General features: G+C 35.0%; 1 protein-coding gene across 30 annotated transcripts in view; it reads left to right on the top strand.

The window, feature by feature from the left end:
• Positions 1-21075, top strand: part of TENM3 (teneurin transmembrane protein 3) — a 1287129-nt gene that overhangs the window by 164674 nt on the left and 1101380 nt on the right. For all 30 annotated transcript variants that reach the window (XM_074541312.1, XM_074541314.1, XM_074541319.1 and 27 more), the window contains exon 3: positions 15226-15278. The gene's annotated coding sequence lies outside the window, so the exon portion shown is untranslated. The remainder of the gene's footprint in view (positions 1-15225; positions 15279-21075) is intronic.

A 21075-nucleotide genomic window follows, 5' to 3' on the forward strand; every position in this document is an offset into this window, starting at 1 on the left:
ATCCCTGGAGAAAAATGCAAACTTCATTTGCCATGTAGTTAACAGACCTAATACATGCTGTCAAGCTTATTCTTTTTGAACACTGTGTATCACTCACCACCTGATTCCACTGATACAGCTGGATCAATATTGAGAGAATAGAAATGCATCTTTCTTATCAGGAGACAAAGGACATTCATATTGTAGAAATTGTAATTCTGGATAAACTCCTTAATGCTAGGCAGACTCACGTGCAGTATTGCCTATTGATGCACATTTCTTATATTTGAAGATCAAAACAATTATACTCAGGATTACCCATAGATATTTTCTCATGTAATTGCTTTTGGGGTAGCTGTCATCAGTTTTGTAAAGTGATTTAATATTTCTGTATAGAATAACTGCACAGGATGGAAAACAGCCTAATAGCAATGAGATTATGACTACAAATGTGGTTTTTAGAATAATAGATCACTCTTGTTATCAAATATGAATGAAAGATTGAGACCATCATTGTTTGCATCCTCTATCTGCATAGCATCTCTCAAACCAAACCTTATGATTTGGGAACTCATGCTTCAGGTTATGGCAGTGGCAATATTCTTTCATAATGGTGTGAGTGAGGAGGAGCAGTACTATGGGTATTCCAATGGCAGTCATTCTGAAAATGTCCTTTTAGACAGAAGCACTCAAATCCACCAAATCAACTGAACTCTGCATTTCTTGGCTGTTGTTTATTCAAATAATAACTTGATTTCATATTTGTTTTTCTGTTACATGACTAATTGAAGCTGAAAGGGCTTTACTGTTGTGAAGTTGTGAGTGTTGACTCTGGCCTGGAAATAGGAACCCACCAGCTGCTCACTTATTCCAGCAGTTTAGGGAGGAGGATTGAAAAGGCAAAATAAGTAAAATTTTGGGGTCAAGATAAGTATAATTTATTAAGTGATGGAAATCAAAGGGGAAAAAAGGGGTGATGCAAAAGCAATTGCTCCCCACTCCTGACCTGCAGACCAATGCCCATTTCTGTGTCCTCTGCGAAGGGATGGTCTTTCAATCAACATGGCATGTTTCATTAATTGAATTTATTAAAGAAAATGTCGGTGCCTGCTTTCTCATTGCACTTTAAGCTATTCATACAAACCTTCTCTCACAAAATAAAATAGGCATTTAATTTCCAATTTCAATGACCTACAAGGTCTTTTGTTGGTCGTGTTTTTCTGGCTTATGTACTAAGGCCATTAAGAACTTCTTCTTCTGGCCCATGTTAGGAGCAGTATAGACTGCCATGCTGCCTTTGTGTTCTCCCTCGAATATGTTGCTGCTTAGTGAATTTAGCATTTAAGATATCAGTAAACTTCTTTCAGTATATTAGGCCAGTTTTTCTCTTCAACTCCAGGGTAAGCTGAAAGCAAAAATGACTTGCAGTTTGGAGACCATATCTGCTCACTGGAAAACATTCAAAATCTTTCAATTTCTGAAAATGTTACAATAGCTGACCTCAATATTTTCTCATTTTATGAATGAGAAGACTGTGATTTTACAGTTTTACTTCAACATATTAACTTTTTTTTTTTTTTTTCTCAAAAGAGAAGCTCTTGCAGCCTAAAAGAAATTAATTTTTAAGTACCTGCATAGCATTTACTGAATTGTTGATACTGCTCTGGTATCGCCCTTTTATTTTAGCATGTTATGACTGCTGTGAAATAGACATGAAACAGAGGTTAGATTTTTTTCCAGTTAGTCTACTTTGCCTTCCATAAACATTCAGTCAGTAGCAGAGAACACTGTAAAGGTTACATGAAGCCACAGAAAGAGTGTGAAATCACATTGAATCATATTAGTCAAAGCATTTTTAAGGTAAGAATAATTAGTTTTATACCCTAGCTGTATTTTGAGAATCACATTTAAACTGGTATGTGTTGTAGGCACACAGTTTGTGGTCATTGGGAGTGGGGCTGAGGCCGAGCCTCATCCCCAATGGGCTGCAGCTGTGCAGGGCAGGTGAGGAGCACTGATGGTGATGGGGCACACAATGCTGAGCTGCACTGACCAGTCACAGAGGGGTACAGAGGGCACACAGGTGTAAGGCATGTGAGATGAAGAGTATAAAAGGCTGTACTGTAGGCTAACAAAGGGTTGTAGATGCTTGAAGTCTACTTTGGTGTTAGTTGTGCCTCCACCAGCATCCTGCTAAGTATGTGCTATCACATTAAATCTTTGGAGTGAAGAATTGCGCTGTGCAAAAAAATTTCGTGGTGTAACATCACACTGTATTGCCTCTTAAGCCTCCTGAATCCATGAGGTTTAAGATAACTTTATAAAGTCCTCCTAGTAGCTCAAAATTTTAAGGATGTTAGATTTGTCTACTTAAGGTTGAGAGCATTATGAAAGATATTTCCAATGTTTCTTTACCAGACAGTTCAAGCCTCTCTTATATTTATATAGAATCCTGCACAACAGTCCTACACAATTTGAAGAGAACCAATTTAACCAGGTGGCAGCCAGCCATTTGATAATAACTCAGCAGTCATAGCAACAGTCTCCCAGCCGTGGCAAAGAATTTGTCTTTGTTATCTTGCCTCAAAATACAGCCTAAGAATCATTAGCTGACCTCAGCATCTGTATAAAATAATTGAAAAATGAAAGATTTTTCTGGTTTTGTTTTCCAGGGTCTGCAACAGTATTAAAAATAAGTATGTGATACAAGTCCAGACACAGAACAATTGTTTAGGCTGTAATTGTTTGCAATGACAGAAATCCTTTTTCTTGGATTATTTCAAATTTTATTTTAAGGTCTTTTCATTTATAAATGCTGTAAAAAACAACACAGTTTAGGCCTGTTTGTAAATGTAATTATGTATGGGTATATATGTATGCATATATTTTAACTTAAAAATAAGTTTTTGGACTCTAATAGTAATCTCTTCAACAGTTTCCTTTTGAAGCAAGTACTGTTTTTTTACTAATTTTTTGTGTTGGTTGTGCTGTCAATTGATACCTGTAATTCCTAAGCACACACATATGATCCATTTTTCATAAGATTGATCTTCAGCTCAGGCTGGTTGCCTGCTGTTGCGGAAACAGATGATCATTTTTGAGTCCCAATATGAGCAATAGGGAGGGAATAACCATTTAACCATAAAATATTTTTAAAGACGATTTTTTAAAATAGATTTGCTTTAAATTAGGAGTTTCCAGAATAGTATTTGGTGATATATTGCCAAGATGCTTATTCAAGTTACTAAACTTCTTTCTGAAACATTTATGATAAACAGTATCAACTGTTGCAAATCCTCATTGAATTAAAAATTAGTTTCTGTGCTTAAAAAAAAAAATACCATCTTGTAAGACAGGAATAATTTTATAGATCATGAAGTTTAATTTGGATTCTTTAGTATTATTTGTTTTAATACACTAAGAATTTTCAATGTTATGGTAAACTGTGAGCTGTAATTTTATGGGCTTGCATGGCAAGTATATGGTACAGGGGAAGAGTGTGAGAATTCTACCTCTGAAGAGGAAGGAGCAGCAGAGACAATGAATTTCTCGTCTCCTGGCTTTCCTGCTGCTTCCTTTGCTGACTGCTACAGCGTGTTTTTCCTTTCTGATGCTGGGTCGCTTTCCACAAAAGCGATGACATGTGATGACCTGACAGCAACCCCCATCTCCTGTCCCCGGGTGTGGCTGAGCAGGGAGGAGTCGGAGAATTTGGGAGTACAGTTTAGCCTAGAAGAAAGTAGGAGTTGGAGAAAAGGTGTCTTTTAATGTTTGGGTTTGGTTCTCATAATTCTGTTTTAATTTGCTTGGTTATAAATTAAATTAATTTCCCTAAGTCAAGTCAGTTTTGCCCATGACAGTCAGGGCTGAGTGATCTCTCCCCACCCTTACCTTGATTCATGAGCCTTTCATGATATTATCTCTCCCCTGCTCAGCTGAGAGGCAGAGTGATAGAGTGGCTTTTGTGGGCACCCAGCATCTAGCCAGGGTCCACCCATCATGTAATATTATAGTATTATTTTAACAAATTTTTAAAGCAGTTTTAATTTTATTTTGTAATTGGTGAATCATTAATCTTATTGTTTACACATCTTACATTGCCACCAAATCTTAAAGATGTAATTTTAATTTTTACACATTCTGTTTTGTTAAACCAGCACCAGGATTAGCATACTAGAAGACTCTAATACAAAAATTCTTTAACTTCATCAAAATAAGATTAATTTTTTTCCTAGATTAGGGACATCCATTAGTGATTTAGGAATAAGATAAAAAATGAGTGAAAGGCCAAAATATATACTTTGTAAAGCAGAAACCTTGTTTTAATAACTAAGTATTTAACTAACTGGCATTACTCCAATGAGTGCTTCATGAAGTTACTACACTTTCACCAGATTTCATTGAAATCATGACTCCATTTCCAACATTATCACCAGCTATGAGATTGCAATTGCTCTGTAAATTCCTGTCTGATACAGTAAGGGATACACCAAAGTTGGTAAACTTCTGCGTAAAGGAACCAGAGAACATTGTTTCAAAATCCACAAATGAATGCCTGAAATGCTCAGAGGTAACTGGATTCCTGTCTGCTCACATAAAGCCCTGAAGTCAGGGGGGCTCTTCATAGACTTCCTGAACAGGTAGGATTTCAGCAAGTTCCTTGTGTTTGGTCTGTTCTCTAGCCTGGACTCTACAAAAGTCCAAGTACAAGGCAGTTAGAGTCAATGTTTTTGCTGGAGTATCAAGGTCTACATATCTGATTGTGTCTGGAATATCCTGAGTTTTTTGTCCTGCCTGTGTATTTAACCAGCTGGTTTAGGGAAATGGATGTGCCAGTGCTTCCAGGGACACTTTTTATTTAGCCTCAGAATAAATTGTATTACCACTGTATCTCTCTGTCTGTCTTTAGAGAGATCCAGACAGGACCTTCTTTCACACTACTGAAACTATATGCTGCTCTTCAGGTTTGGGAATGGATAGCTCTGAAGTCTATTATATCCCTAATGTGCCTTCAGATCATTGGCTGAATGCTTGAAAACTATGAACTGAAGCAGCTTCGTGCAATGAAGCTTAACTGAAAGCAGGCCTGCCCCTGTTGAGAAGGCTGTTTGTTTAAGGCTGGTTTTGGTGTTATCTTTTGACAAAGGTTAAGCAGCACCCTGCTGAGAGTGTTGGCTGTTGCAGACCATGTTAACTTAAGAATTTTATTCTTCCCTTCCTAATACAACTGCAGAAGAGAACCACCTAGCTGCCTAACTTGGACATAAGCATTCTGTTAGAGACACAACAGAAAGGCTACTATTCCTAGGTAATCAGTGAACAGGAATTTAACTCAAAGAGATTTAATCAGACCTTCTTCAGCACATTTAGGAGCAATAGAGAACTTTTCTACTAAGTCACATGGCTGGTACTTTTATTAATTTTATAGATATTTCTATTTTTAAATACCAGATATTTCCACTATACATTTAGAAATAATGCTGCTGAGTTTATAAAGCACTTTAATATTAGAAAAGGGCTTTAAAAATAGCTATCAATAATGATTAACTTTATGCATCCCAAATGAGTTAATTAAAATGAAAGTAACGTTTCCAATTTAACAAGAATTCTGCTATTCTGCTGGTGTCAAGGAGATGAAAGTATTTGGGCAGATTTTTAGCACCTTACCTTGGTGCCCGGTGGACATAACAACAGAAATTAAGCACACATAATTAATACCAACAGAAAAAAATAATTGTTAAAAGCAATAATTGCCATCTGTTCTTGTCAGTATTATTAATGTGCATAGAATAGCCTTTATTGCAAAATAGCTTATAACTGTAGTGTTGACAAAACTTGTTTCTTTCAAAGTAGCTGGACTTGCAGTAAAGAAGGTAAGGTGAGCAAACAAATTCAAAATGTTAACACAGCCTAAGAGTATTGGTGTATCAGCCAATTTATAATTAGTTGCAGCTTGCAAGGAATGCAGATCTCACAGGAATAAAACCACAATAGTACTTGTGGATAAGGTGCTGAACCATTCATATGTTATACTTTGGTGTCTTGTGACTGTTACAGTTGATCTGGCAATGTAAGTTTGATTTCTTGTTTTCTGAGGAAAAATTATGCCTTCAGTTTCCATAGCTACTAGTGTTTAGTTGATGTATTTGCTATGCAAAAATAAGCCTTTTTCTCAGTTTTGTAAATGTAGTATTCTCTATATTGCAAGACTTTTGAATAATTGTCTTGGCCTAGAAGGAACAATTTAATGCAGTTTAGTAAAATGATACTTTACAATTAGTTATCATCAGGTTCTCTTCTAACACAGTTTCCTAAGGCTTATTTGTGTTCTGAGATTATTGCCAGATTCCTACAGTCTCCTGAATCTCTTCAAATCTGGTAGCTGAATTCTACAAGTTGGCAGAGGAGTAGAGGTCTGAAATAATAGGTTCTTACATGATTCAGGTTTAGGTAAAGGAAGTATGATTTCTGTAAGGAAAAAATTGCTTGGATAAAATAACATGATTTTATTCTTTATTTTCCGTAATATAGAGTGAGGATGTTCTGGTAGCTGTGGCAGAACTCAGAGCAGAGCGATCCTGTTGTGGATGGCCTATGATTGCAGCTCACAGAACATCTTTTGTCTAGCCTGAAAGAACCAAATGCTACCAGTTCCATGGACCACTGAGGAAGATGTGCTGGATTCTTTTATTAGCACAGGATTCAAATTACAGTTACTTATAGTGTGTGGAGAAATTAAATATACATTGCTATTCAGGTATGTATAGCTTTAGCTAAATGTTTATAATCTGATTTTCCCATGCTGAAAGATGTTTGAGATGCTTTCTGAACTGAGGCAACAGACGTGTCTCTTGAGGCGGTGAGCTCTGCAACTTAACAGATTCATAGAGAAGTTCAGAAAGGTATCAATTTAGATGGTGAAACTGAGAGCCTTTTATACTCCTTTTATATTTTCTAGCTTGCAAGGCAAGAGTAATCACTAAGAGCAATTCATAATTCTTAAAGCTCTGGTCTTAAATCTCTTACCAAAAACTTGCCTGTGATAAAAAAATCTTAGAAAACTTCAGCTTATTCAACAGTTGTGTGGCTTGGATGTCCCCTTGCACTGGAATAAGGGGCTTTTAAGAATTTGCAGGAACAAATGCATTACTTTAATAGATCATAAAATAAATGCTGATGGAATATCTCATTAAATTACATGAGTAGATGTCAGACCCACTGATTGAACTGATCCTAATTATAGTAGTACATGTGCAGGTTATCCCCTATACCATAGGATAATGATTAACCCCACAATTATGTGCAGTAATTCTGTCATATGATGCTATACTAGTATCTTTAAACATATGAAACTGCTGAGTAACTAAGTTGATAAATCCATGTTCTAAAATCAGTACAACTATGAAATTATCTGAGTTTAAGGCATAGCCAGCAGAACTAAAGTTATGTGAATTGAAGGCATATACCGTCTTCCTAAAAGTCAGAATGTACGTAAAGGGAAATGTCCAGACTTGCGACTTGGAATTCCATTGTGAAGCGTTTTTCCTAAAAGCTACATTCACATAGATAGTGAGTTTGACATTTGACCTCTGTTCTTTAAAGTAGTTCTCTGTTTTTGTCTTGAACACCAGGAATATCACTAGATGATCTGAGAAGAGAGTCTTCGTTTGGATGGCCTTACAAGGTCATCTGTTTTTATTTTAAATAATTATATAATTATATCTATTTATCTGTAGATAAGTTATCACTGGGCCAAATTCTAAATGAAGAGAGAATTGCTTGATGGTTAGCTTCGTAAAGAATTACAAGTGCTAGACCAGATTAATGAAACTTTGTATGCCACTTGTTATCAGGCCATACACTTTGTTTCTTACACTTAAGTACAAAAAGAATTAATAGACTTGCTTTTGTAAGCTAAGCAGTCGCTAATTTTCTCCAGGAAGCTGTCTTGTTGCTGGATGCCATTGATAAAAAGGAAGGAAAAATTAGCCAACTTTGTCTACTTACTGAAATATAAAAATAATTGAGAACTTGTATTTGGACTCTCTTGCTCCTGTTATGCTGAACTGATCAGTGGGGAAAACACCCAGGACGAGTCATCTCTGAGGAGCACAGCAATTTTGTTTGTTGTCAACTGGCGCAGATGTTCATTTTACATTAATTTTCAGTGTTATTCAAGCAGCTTTCAAATTAATGTAATCAATAACATTAATGACCTTTAAAAAGCAAAGGAAGTATTAGCAATGGAATATTAAATATAGAAACCTTCTGTATTTGATATCAAGTTGTCTGTCAAACTACAGCTATTTCTAAAATGGTGAGCACTAGGAGAGAGAGAGATATTAAATTTGTTAACCAGATATTGAAAAACCATATGTATGGCAATAAAAACTTCCTCTCAGACTTTCTCTTCATTTCTTCATACATACAAATTCATTCCCTTGTTAGCTGTATGCACTGATACAAACATCTTTTGATCATAATTTCTTATGTGTAGTGTGTAAAGATTCTTTGCAGGTGCTGAATTTAAAATTGTCACTTCAGCTACCATTCAAATGGACGCAGAAATGCAATTTCATCAGCACTAAAAATCTGTATGCTTCCATTGTCTTTATGCAGCTGTCTTGAGGACCATATGTACATGAAATTATATAGCTGTATTACACATAATTTTTCTTCCTGTTTTCTTTATTTTCTTCTTTTGAGTGTGGCCATTTGTGTTGCAGTCACTTGGTTGGTTTTTTCTGGTGGATCTCTGTATAAACTATGACCAAATACTATGACTTTGAGAGAGAGACATGGATGGGGACAAGATATGATACTGAACCAACATTGGAATATCAGTTACAGGATAGAAAAAATATAATGATCTGTTACTTAGATTTTTGAAACTTATATTTTCTTCATTGTCTTACATATTTAACATATGAGTAGTGAATTCAAAGGCTTCAGAAGGATATAAATAACATTTTACAACGCTATTTCTGTAGTATAGTGCATGGGTCAAATTATGGTGGTGCTGAGCATCATAGCATTTGGCTTCCTGCAATATACATCTTACTCATTCATCATCTCTAACGTGTATTTTCTAATTGTTGAAGTGTTTTATGCATCTGTACTAGGCTATGGGTGGGTTATATTTGTGCTATCAGTAATGTATAGGTAGATGTTTTCCTGTAAGTCTCCTCCTCAATAATTCTGTTTTACTGTGTATAAGCTAAAAAAGAGAACAAAAGTAATAGTAGTAATAATGCCATAAAGCAAAATCCAGCAAATAAAAAACCGAAACCAGACACAAAAAAGCCCATAATAATGTCCACAAATGTTTTTCAATTGAGTATTGAGTATTGTTTTATTTTTCTGTTCCCATTGAGGCTAGAAGATACTAATTTTTGTTTGAGTTGAAAAACTGGGAGATGGGAAAGATGGCAAGAGTAACTTTAGTGGAAGTATTTTCTGTTTTCTGGTAACTTTTATGGTATTGTTCGTGTATGGGAGTGTGAGGCTTCTTCCTGTTTTCTGTGGTTTGAGATTTCAAATGGAAAGGCATTTAACATTAATTGTTGTACCATATTGTATCACTGCATGTGTTATGATCATAGGTTGTTTTTTTTTCCTGAAGTGATAGTTATTCCCCCCCACTCCCCAAGCTGCAGTATATGGGAATTGCTTGTCATTCTCAGTATTTCAATAACCTAGACAGGTTCAGAAAAGTTCCCTAAAGTTTGTGTAGTATTTAAAAGTAAGCTTCTTGTGCTTCTTGAAGGAAAAACAGGCAATGCTTTTTATGTTATATTTATCGTTCTTAAATTTTGTTTTCCTTTTAATATGTAAACCATTTTCCAAGGGGAATTATCATTTAATTCTTTTGCTTTCCACTTACTACTTCATTTCAGTTTTAAGCCATCAGTGCATTTGGCAATTCTACAGCTAGTTTCTCTGTTTTAGTAATTTATGCAGATTAGAAGCAATGAAGATCTGAAAACTGACTCCCCTGTGGCTCTTTTCAACACTTCACTTTCTAATCACTTTACTTTAATCAGTTCTTTATCTGTTCCTATGTTTAACCTGAGTCTTTCCTGCTTTCAGTTTAAGATGAAGACTATCATTTGAGACATTATCAAAGACTTTATGTAGATCCAAATTATGGTGCTTGTACTCCTATTATCAGTTGTATTTCTAATCTTCTCAGAAACAGAAGGTGACTGGTTGTCAAGATTTAAATTTCTTTAAAAGATATTATGAAGATAAACTACAGTTGTTTTAAATTATTGACTGTTATTTGACTCCCATCATCTTTAAATGAGTTCTGTGCTATAGTGTAAACAACGAATTTTTAAGGTCAGTTCTCTCACTTGTTCCCTTTCAATGCCACCATGTGTCTCCCAGTGTGTGTGCACTCACACACAAATGTTGGCTGTAATGAGGCCAGCAAAGCAAAGAGTAGGACTTATTTTGCAGTTCCAGCATATGCAAAGCAAATTACTGTAGAACTCTTGAGGGCTGCCCAGAGAGTTATGTGCTTTTGGTCCTAACATACCAGATGAGACTGACTATTTAGACAGTTGGAGAAATGAACTTGAAAGCTTTTGTGCTCTGCTCACTGCCAATCTTCATGTTAGAGAGGTGATAAAATCATTCCAGATGTTAAATACCTTACTGGACTTTGAATGTGAGTGATCTTCTGCTGAGCCCAAGACTGATGTCTGTCATTAAGTCATAATAATATCACCTATCACTATTCATTAGATTTTTGATTTTCAAAATGTAATCTGGACCTAATTGTGTTTAAAATAATATCTTATGTAATACAGGAATTTTTAACTTATAGCTGACAACATTTAAGACAGAAAAATTAGAAAGCCTGGGCAAAATCAGAATAAGTTACATCTGTTTATTCAAAGTTTTTCAGTCCAGTGGTTAGTGTCTGATCTACCAAAAAAGAATTTTCATGTTGGCAGCTGCAGAGGCAGTGGACATAAAGTCTTGAGTCACTTAAGTCAGATTTTCCTGCTTAATTCTACCATGAGTGTAAAAGAGCTAGTTGGACTTGATGATCTCAAAGGTCTTCTTCAACCTAGCTCTTTCTGTGATTCTGTGATCAAAATTATGAAAGGTTTTTTGAGAATCTGAGGATAAAATTGAAGATAATTGTGACAGTGTTCACAGGGGTTCTTGGATGAGGGAAGAGACAAGAATGTTGACTCCATGTTCAGAAGGCTTGATTTATTCTTTTATTATATATATATATATATATATATTACATTATAACTATACTAAAAAGAAGTAGAAGGAGGGGTTTCCTCAGAAGCTAGCTAAGCTAAGTATAGAAAAGAATGAATAACAAAGATCTGTGTCTCGGACAGAGAGTCCATGCTACCTGGTCTGTGGTTGGCCATTAATTGTAAACATTCAAGATGGCCCAATCACAAACACACTTGATGCATTCCACAGCAGCAGGTAACCATTGTTTATACCTTGTTGCTGAAACTTCTCAGCTTCAGCAGGAAAAATCCTAAGAAAGGATTTTCACAAAAGGGTGTCTGCGACAGATAATGGTTATATTTTTCTTACTTTGACTACAAGTAAAATCCATTGCAAGAATCGGCATGCGTTAGGGATTCAAGATTGGCATGTAATTCAGGATATGTTGCCACTTGCATAGATAATTCTGATAGATTCAAAGTGATAATGGATTTAAAATGCAGTAAAATGAATACAAATTGATTTAGTGTCTGAAGGGAGCCTACGAGAAAGAGAGGCAGGGGGTTTTACAAGCACATGTACTGACTGGACAAGGAAGAGTGGATTCAAACTGAGAGTAGGTTTAGCTTAGACAGCAAGAAGAAAGCTTTTCTGTGAGGGTGCTTAGGGCACTAGAGCAGGTTGCCCAGAGAAGTTGAGGATGCCTCCTCCCTGTAAGTGTTCAAGGGCAAGTTTAATGGAACTCTGAGCAACCTGGTCTAATGGAAGGTGTCCCTGCCCATGGCAGGGGTGTTGGAACTAAATTGCCATTGAGCTCCCTTCCAACCCTAACCATTCTGTGATTCTGTGAATCACCATTAAGCTATCAGAATTGCAGTCTGCATGTTGAAAACGTGCACGTAATCAAACACGTGTGGAAGCAAAGACGCTGACAGAGTACAAATTCTACTGCCTTGCAGTCACCTACCCAAACAGACTGTCCTGGGATGCACTCTGAAGATTAACAGTTAGAAAAACTGGTAATCCACCAAGTAGCTCAAGTAATAGCTGTAATTCAAAAACTGCCATTAAACAAAACGCCTTCTCTTTCACTTGTAGGAATGCCTGAGTTCCTTAATGTTTAGTGAGGCATGATAGAAAATCTGCATTCTAAAATACATTAGAAGACTTCACAGTATGTAAAATGAATATATTTGACAGGACTATTACAGATTAACACATTCTGAATTAACACCTCAAAAACTCATAGAAATGTTTAAAGACAGAAGAACTTGGTAATGTTTTGGAAAGGTCTTTTTGCTCACTCTGCTCTGATACAGTGTACAATGAGTGGCTACCATGGTAACAATACTTAATTTAGCAATCTTCAGATCTACTCTGGCCTCAGTTTCATGAACATCTTTTTCAAAGAGCAGTGCTAGAATAGATGTTTGCCACCCATAATTATAGCTATTAATCACTTTAGATAATGCAAGGATGTGTCAGCTCTATATTTACCTAGTAGCATATGCTTGCGTGATGAAAAGGCCCATACAATCAAAAACATATGCTCAACTTTGGAACAGTAGTATTTCCTTGTGATGAGAATGGCAAAGGATTAGTCAATATTTACAGCGAAAATATTGGTTTTGTTTGCTACAGAAACAACTCCAACACCCCCAAACAGAAGAACATCAATGACAGTATCAAATAGTTCAAGAAACAGCCGGTGAAAAGAAATAGAATTTATTGTTCTTTAAGTATGCAACTGAACAAAAAGAGGAAGTAACTTATTTTAAATATTTTCTTCCATTATAATGAGAAGATCACCCAAAAAATTGTGAACTTCCCAGGCTATTTTTTCATTATATATTTATGTGATTTTATATTTCTTATCCTTCAGACTAAAATGTATTTTTTAGTACATAATCCCTTGGAGAGAATATCTTTGCTTTGAGAATGTGAGTAGCTATCCCATCTTGCAATCCCCAAAATAAGTAATTTATCCACTCTGCAGTTCCCAAAATATTGAACTATCTGCTCAGAAGCCATTTCAGATAATCATTGATAACATAAGGAGAATTTGTAAGCGTAAATGACTGGTTTCAGTGGATAAACAAGTGCATGTTTTTTTCAATAGTAAATTTTTAAATTTCATCAAATTATGCGTATCTGTAAATTTCTACATGTATGGTTTTGTAAATATTTGTTTTTAAGGTGTCTAGGCAAAAAAATACTTGCTGTAGAAATACATGGATATCTTTTTCAAAATGTTGAGCATACCCAAAGCTATAAGTCATCATTTATGTATGTCTGAAATTTCAGGTCAGTATTTCTGTTGATTTTGGAATATTCAGTAGCAGATAATTGTGTCATTGCAGTAAAAATGTATAGTCATTCCTAAGGTCATAAGTCCTTCCAAAAAAGGGGACATAAGCTGTATTAAATAATGAACAGTTTTTAGTGCTCAATGTCTTTTTGCCAGAATATGGTTCTCAAACGTTCTGGGCAGAGGTGGGAATGCAATGTATCTTTGCATGACATCCCAATCAGTAATACAGTGTTTTAAATGAAACTAAACTCCTTTTTCTTATTTATCTTATATTTATCAGTTTTTCTTGCTATAAAGGCTGACATACACAGGTGACAAGAGTAGTTTCTACCTCATTTTTGCCCATAGGGGTAAATCTGCCCCATTTTTTACTACATAATAATTTCTTTACTAAAGATTAGTAACTTATTTTTTTAAATGAGTTTTACATATAAAAGATATTTAGCTGCAAATTGTTTTATAGCATAAATATGAAGGCTCTTACTAGTGTAGTAAATAGTGATGGAAAGAGTAAAATCCTTTTTTCTTTCCTTATGTTTACAAATAATTTTTTTTCTCACTCCTACTTGTACTTTCCCATTCAACTACTGTTTTAGTTTTTTGTTTTTTTTTTTCCTGGAAACACTGTCACTAAAAACTTTTTTCATGGCAGAAATGAAAGCAACTTATTTTTTACCAAAAAGACTCCTGCAAATTTTGCTCTTGAAATAGAGTGAAACACTGCTATCATCTGCATATGCAATCTTGGGGGCATATTTCATGTTTTCATATTGAAGGCAAAAAGAAAGTTTCAGTTATCATTACAGTACTTTTAAAGTGATGAAAATAAATGAAAAACAACAGATGCACTGAAGTGAGACAGTAAATTTGATGTGCTCTTATCAGAAAGCTGCATTTATGAGGCTTCCACTCTGTTGGGATATGCCTCCAAATGCTACAACCTAACAGGAAATAAGGTGAAATTTCTACAAAATATGTGTTCTGTGATCACTGAAGTCATGAAAGGAATGAAAAATGAGTTAATTTTAGCTCTGGAAATTGATTTGTTTCTTTGTATGTTTCCTGATATTGTAAGTTCAGAATAAGCTATTTGATGCAGAAAATTTAATGAACTTTTTAAAATAGATTACTAAATAGGTAGTATGAGCAATTAGTAAATATTTTTGTATGCACCTTATAACAGTACCATATGCTAAATTGCTAAGTATTTATTTTCCTATCTTCAGTGTTATAACACCTCTGAGTCAGAATTGGAGAAATAAAAAATGGCCTTGATCCATCAGAACTTAAACCAGAGGTGCTAGACAAGAGAGAGCAGGTGAAGAGGAAAGGAACAAGATAAAAGAAAATGCTAGACTACAAAATTCTCTGTAAGCATAGTCACTGGGATTTCAGATATTGTTGAAAATTCTGTTGCTAGCCCTTAAAACAAGTACTGAAATATGCTTAGACTAATAAAGGTGTTTTGCCCATAAATGCAAAAATAAGTGGGAGGTCAGCACTTAAAAGCTACTTGAATCACATTGAGATAATTTCTTATAACCTTTTGCATTTTTCAGAGCATATCATGTTTCATGAACCCTGCAGCTTCCTTGATGAGAATCAGAGAAATACACAGAGGGGAACCTAATTAAGATTAATCCATATATATTTAACTAACTGATGAATGTGGTTTACTTATGATATGTATTCTGAGATATCACTAATGATACCTTATCTTCTTTGAACAGGTAAATACCCTGTTTCCATAGACTACCAAAAGAAACTGCAAGAGACTTCAAAGGTAAGGACCTCTTCAAAAATCCTTCATATGATCATTTCTTCTGGTTTATCAGAAAACAAAATGGCTTTTTCACTGTCTGTCTGATAAAGAATTGCAGATGGCATTAAGTGACATAGACTTCCTGTTTGTGAAACTCTTTACATATGAAAGAAAATTTTTGTTGTTACTCTTCATTAAAAGGATAAGTTTAATTCATTTCATAACAGCAGAAACAAAAAGGATTAGTGTGAAAATAAAATATTAAAGCTTATAAAAATTTTACCATATTTTTCCTTGTCCAAGATTAAAAGAATACTGTTAAGATACTAGAAAATTAGACATGGTAAGGATTCTTTTTTTTGTCAATATGAAAGCTTTCTATCTTCACTTTTTGAAAACTTTTTACTTGATACAACTTTCTTTCATTCCTCTAAGAAATATAAGCTAGAGTTTAGTTTCAGAGATGTAATTAATTTTGGGAGCTCTTTCGATTTAGAATACATTTGGTTTGCATTCAGTTGTGGGGAATAATTCAGTGTCATATTGTGTTCCGATTCTATTTGTGGTACTTCATTGTTCTTCAGCGACATTCCCTGCAACAAATAGTTGAATTTTAAATCCTTCTGTCCACTCTTACAGAAAATATTCTTATCTCTCAAGGACACAGGTGACAGAAGACAAGTTTTCACTAAAATTATTTCTAAGTCATCAAGTTAGAGAGGATGACAAGGACATTGTGGTCTGCCCTAAATTTTGATTTGCTAAACAGAGAGAAAGAACAGTAATTATTGTTCCAGTCATCATCTCTGTGCCTACTTTATTTTAAAACACTAGGCATTTTAAGAACCTGTCATGTGTCATTTATGCATATGTGTTAATTCATACACTGACAGGATAAGAGATCATATATCAATTAATATGTAGCCACACTTTTCTACCCTGCCTTAAAAATATGTCCCATAACTTGTTTGTCTTCCCAAAACATAGCTAATTAATAACAGATATTAATGGAGAGGTTCTGAGAGAGTTCCACAAGTTTTAGAGGATTGTGCCAGATATCATCTGATCTGTGGACATTTATGGTGCAAAAGCATGTAGGTAGAGTATCTAAGCTGAGACAAAAAAGTCAAAGGCTCATTTCAGAACATGCTGTATTCCCAGACTGACCAAGGACTTCAAGCATGGTCTTTACATCCCAGAAGAATTCCTGAAATATTCAGCTTTTCAATATTTTGGCTTTGGTCTTGCTCATCTTTTTTTTTTTTTTTTTTTTTTTTTTTTTTCTATTTTTTAACTTTCTTTCAAAGAACCTTTTACATTTTTTCTTGACTGAAATCCCAGGGCATTGTTGGATATAGGAAGCCACTTTCCTTATGCCTCAGTTGGCTACCTAGCCCTCTCTTTTATTCTTCCCATACACCTGTAATGCTGAGATTCATCCAAAACCTCAAAATTTTGAGTAATCTATTCTACTTGGAAAATTATGAAGGAAATCATATCATAAAATAGCTGATGTTTTTTGTGTGTGCAGATATTTTGCCAAGTTGGTTCCATTTTTATTTTTCTTTTCAGGTCTCGTCTTTATATAAAATAAAATTGATGAGGTAGTTTGTTACTTTCCAAAGTACCTTTGATAGACTTTGATCATGCCAAGATTAAAATGGTATTGGCTGAGTGTAACTATTTCAGTAAAAACAGGAAAAAAAAAATGTTAGAGGTGAAAAATACAGAAGAGTTTAAAAAAGTGTGCTAAGAAAAAGCACAAAGGAGGAGAAAGAGAGGGTGCTATATTCCAAGGTCCTATTTGAATGCCACTGAGAGTGCATAGGAGAATCATCATTGAAGGACATAAAGTATCGGGATGAGAAAGTACATGTCACATTTCTGACAGGTACATCTAAATGTGAGGAAAAAAAGCCCTATTCAGCATAGGAGGTTAAAGGAAGAATAGAACTAATGACATTACAATCCTCTTGAGAAGTCTTGTTTTGTTTATTAAATAAGCCACGCTAGTAAGATAAGTAAGAAGAACTGCTTAGTCTGGCAGTGTTAATTGATGCTGTCCTGGGAGTTTATTGTAATGTATTATTCTTTCTGTCCTTTCATGTAAAGATGTCAGCACATTGTAGCTGACAGGATGTACTGTATATTATAAATTATTCTAATTGGAATAGAAAAATGGCCATCAATTCGTGCTACTCTGTATAACTAATGCATGATTTTAATTTGTATATAATATTATTTCCCAAGTATGAGGTTTGTTTTAGGATGCACTTTGAATGAGTAGTGCTTCTATGAAGTCTTCAGGTGCCAAGTAGTTTATTCTATCCAGTTAAGCTTTGGCACATATATAGATATTTCCCTGCACAAATACTATGAACACGTGTGCACGACGCGTATGTGATAGGAAATGAGGACAAGAGATAAAAGGAATCCAGCCTTTCAAGCCTGACATGAGATGCTTAGTTGAACAGAATCTTGTGCTCTTTCTTGAGGACGACTTATATTGACAGCAGGACTACAATCCCGCAACAGGGACAGGAAAGGGCAAGTATCAACTTGATTTTTGCATATTATGTCATGAGTGTGTGGAATGCAAGGATGGGCATGCTGTATCTTGTACAGGTGGTTATAGCAATCTGAGTTCTCCCCTTCTGTAATTCTGGGGCATGTAAAGTTTTAGAGGTAATTTAAAGCAAAATGAGTACCTCTCATTGCAGTGATTTACTTCAGGGATGCTAGTTGAATCCTGAGGACAATTATTTCCAAAGAAGATAGCATTCTATCCTTCTGAATTCCATTATTATATCAATGCTGCTAGTAGCACAATTTGGGAGAGATTTTTTTTACCTCTTAAAAAATACTAGTTGAGGTTTTTTTCTGAATTTCAGTAAAAAATCAAGAAGAAAAAGTTCTGTTTTCAATCCTGTTTCTCTAACACAGTTGAGCAATTGTGTGTATTCAGTTTTGGGCCAATCCTGTCTATACTGAACACTTTAAATATTGCTTTTCCTGGTAAAATGTGATGGAAATGCCTTGAGAGTATGTATGCTAAATATATATTTATTGCATGGCTTATTGCCTTGTTTTTTTTCTCCTTAGAGGAGATACATTAAGTACCAGAGCGTTTCAGTTGAGATTATTTTGCCTGTGCATTAGGAAGAATTTTGAATTCAAGCATGTATCATGAGTTTAGTTTAAAATGTCACTTGTCAAGCAGGTGTGTTTCTATTAGGAGAAAAAATACAGTTGCCACTAGTAGCATTTTCATCTATGTGACTACTTCTCTTTAAGACAGAAATAGTTGTTGTGGTGAAAAAGAGATGAGGGGCAGGAGAATCTCTTGAAAGACTTATATAGTGGTTTACAAAGGACTGAAATGACTTGGAAGACTAGTTTCAAGAAAAATCAATGCAATTTAGGAGATGACATCACCCAGCAGACAAAATTATTTCAGGCAGGATCCATAAATACACTAAGACATTGCAAGAGCTAATACTCAGAACCATCCTTAGACGCCTTCATTGCCTACATAGAGCACAAAAAGAGTTATGCCCCTCTGAATGAGATCCACAGTCAAGAATGTATGGAGCAGGCATTAACCTATAGTTAATCATTATGAAATCCTAAGGTATGGTGAAAATGATAGTGAAGTGACAGGATTTCTGATCCTCTCATGGTTTAGGATTAATGCTATTTCTGGTGACTAAACCTTGTTCTTGTTTAATTTCTTAGGATATGGAACTGAGGTTACCTGTTTAAAAATGTAATAGGAGATCTGTCCATGAAGGACACAATTAATATGCATTCTACTTACTGTACTCCAGAATCCTGTGACTGACTATAACAGGACCCTGGCAACTTTTCCATGCAAACAGAAATTCTTACCTTTTATCTAGTGAGAGCCATCCTCATTAGCAGAGAGTTATACCAGGCAATATTCTGTCTGTCCAGTTGAATCAAAATTCCTGGTACAGTAAACGAAAGAGAAAGAAGTGGTTTGGGCTCGGTGGTTAAATTTGGAGAATAGAATTAGAGTTCAGGTCTATTTCCATGCATATGGATTCAATATGTAATTTACATGAATTATATACTAAATTACATAAATACTCACTGATTAGATAAGTGAACTTCCCTTGGCCTGTTCTTGGACACTCAATCCGATTTAAAAAAAAAAATAGATTTACAAAAAAATCAATTACTTTCTAATTGTGGTATCTTTACATGCAGACACTATTTGATTCTGTGTCATCAGTCTAAAATATGTACAGTTAAATGGTTTTATCCTGACTCTTCAGAGCGAAGAAATAATTCAGGGTTTTTTGCTTTTGCTTTCTGAACTTTCACAGTCTAGCATCATACTAACCCTGAGAACTGTATAAAATGTACAAATGTTTTCTCACTCATTATCTATTACCTAAGGAATCTTAGTAGGAAAATTACTACTTCTTTTGGAATTGTATAAAATAGTAATAAATCCCAAAGCTTCTGCTACTTTTTCTATCTGAGGGATTTGGTTTGTTTTTTTTTTTTTTTTTTTTTTTGTTTTGTTTTGGGTTTTTTTTGTGTGTGGTTTTTTTTTTTTATATAAACTGCTGCTTCTGATAACTTATTCTCATTAGCTGGATTTATATAAATCCTCTACTCAGGAGCAGGAATTTACTTTAGAAATTCTCCTACTAACCTCACTTGCCCAAAAGTAAGAAAATACAGGAATCTACTCTGCTTTTTCTTGTTGGCATTTGGTATGCCAGTTGAGAGATTAAAATTTAAATTTCAACAATGTATTGGGAGAAAAAAGTAGCAGTTTTTGGCAGTAAGCAGTAATACATTACTGATCTTCTCTGCTTGGGGTTTTGCTTATTTAATCTCTGTTTTAGTTCTTACCTCCATCCCTCCTATCTTTGGGATTCAGTATGCGTACATTTTCATATAGTGGTGTCTGAATTTTGTCATGCACCTGAGTTCCAGCAGGTGTTATGAAGCAAACTGGTTTGGGAGCTGCTGTATAGTCCAGAAAAGAGAGTGCCTAAATCTCCTGGCCCTTTTGTTTTTTTTTACATGGAAATAGGTGTCAGGTTTTGGCACAGGCTGCCCAGGGAAGTGGTTAGTTCACCATCCCCAAAAGTATTTTAAAGATATGTAGGTGTGACACTTGGGGACATGGTTTAGCAATGGCTTGGCAATGCTAGTTTTGTGGTTGAACTTGATGATCTGGTCTTTTCCAACCTAAATGAGTCTGTGATTTCTATGAATGCCACTGAAGAGTGAAACTCAGACAGAAAATCTCTAGACTCTACCAGTTGAATTGTACCCTAACTGCTTTCATTTCTAACCCCTTCCCACATCTTCATTTGTCCCCAGCTCGAGGTACAAGATTTCAAATTTATTTTTCTTTACGGAATATCTCCTTTGGTGGTTCTTTATCTTGTACTGTGAGTGTTTCTCTTTGAAATGCTCTGCTAATTTGAGTTTCACATTACACATCTGTCTTGGAGCTTTCTGGTATTTCACAGTTCAGCTTTCTGGTACACCATTTTTAAGAGGCTATATACTAATTCATAGAAAAGGCTTGAGAAAATGAGTGTATTGTGTTTCAAACTGATTCACAATTTGTGGACTTTAGCTGTCGGGAACCTAAGAACACAATAATATGTCAGAGATAAATTAAAAGCTATGCTTATTTTATGCTACATAATTTAACAGTTGAACTCTGAACTCATTTAAAGATATTGCATTATTCTACCTGGTAAAAGCAAAAAAGAAATATTAATATTGCAAAGTGCTGTGATCCAGTCAAAGTGATTTAAGGAGATAG

The sequence above is a fragment of the Zonotrichia albicollis genome, chromosome 5, assembly GCF_047830755.1.
Source record: "Zonotrichia albicollis isolate bZonAlb1 chromosome 5, bZonAlb1.hap1, whole genome shotgun sequence".
Taxonomy (NCBI): domain Eukaryota; kingdom Metazoa; phylum Chordata; class Aves; order Passeriformes; family Passerellidae; genus Zonotrichia; species Zonotrichia albicollis.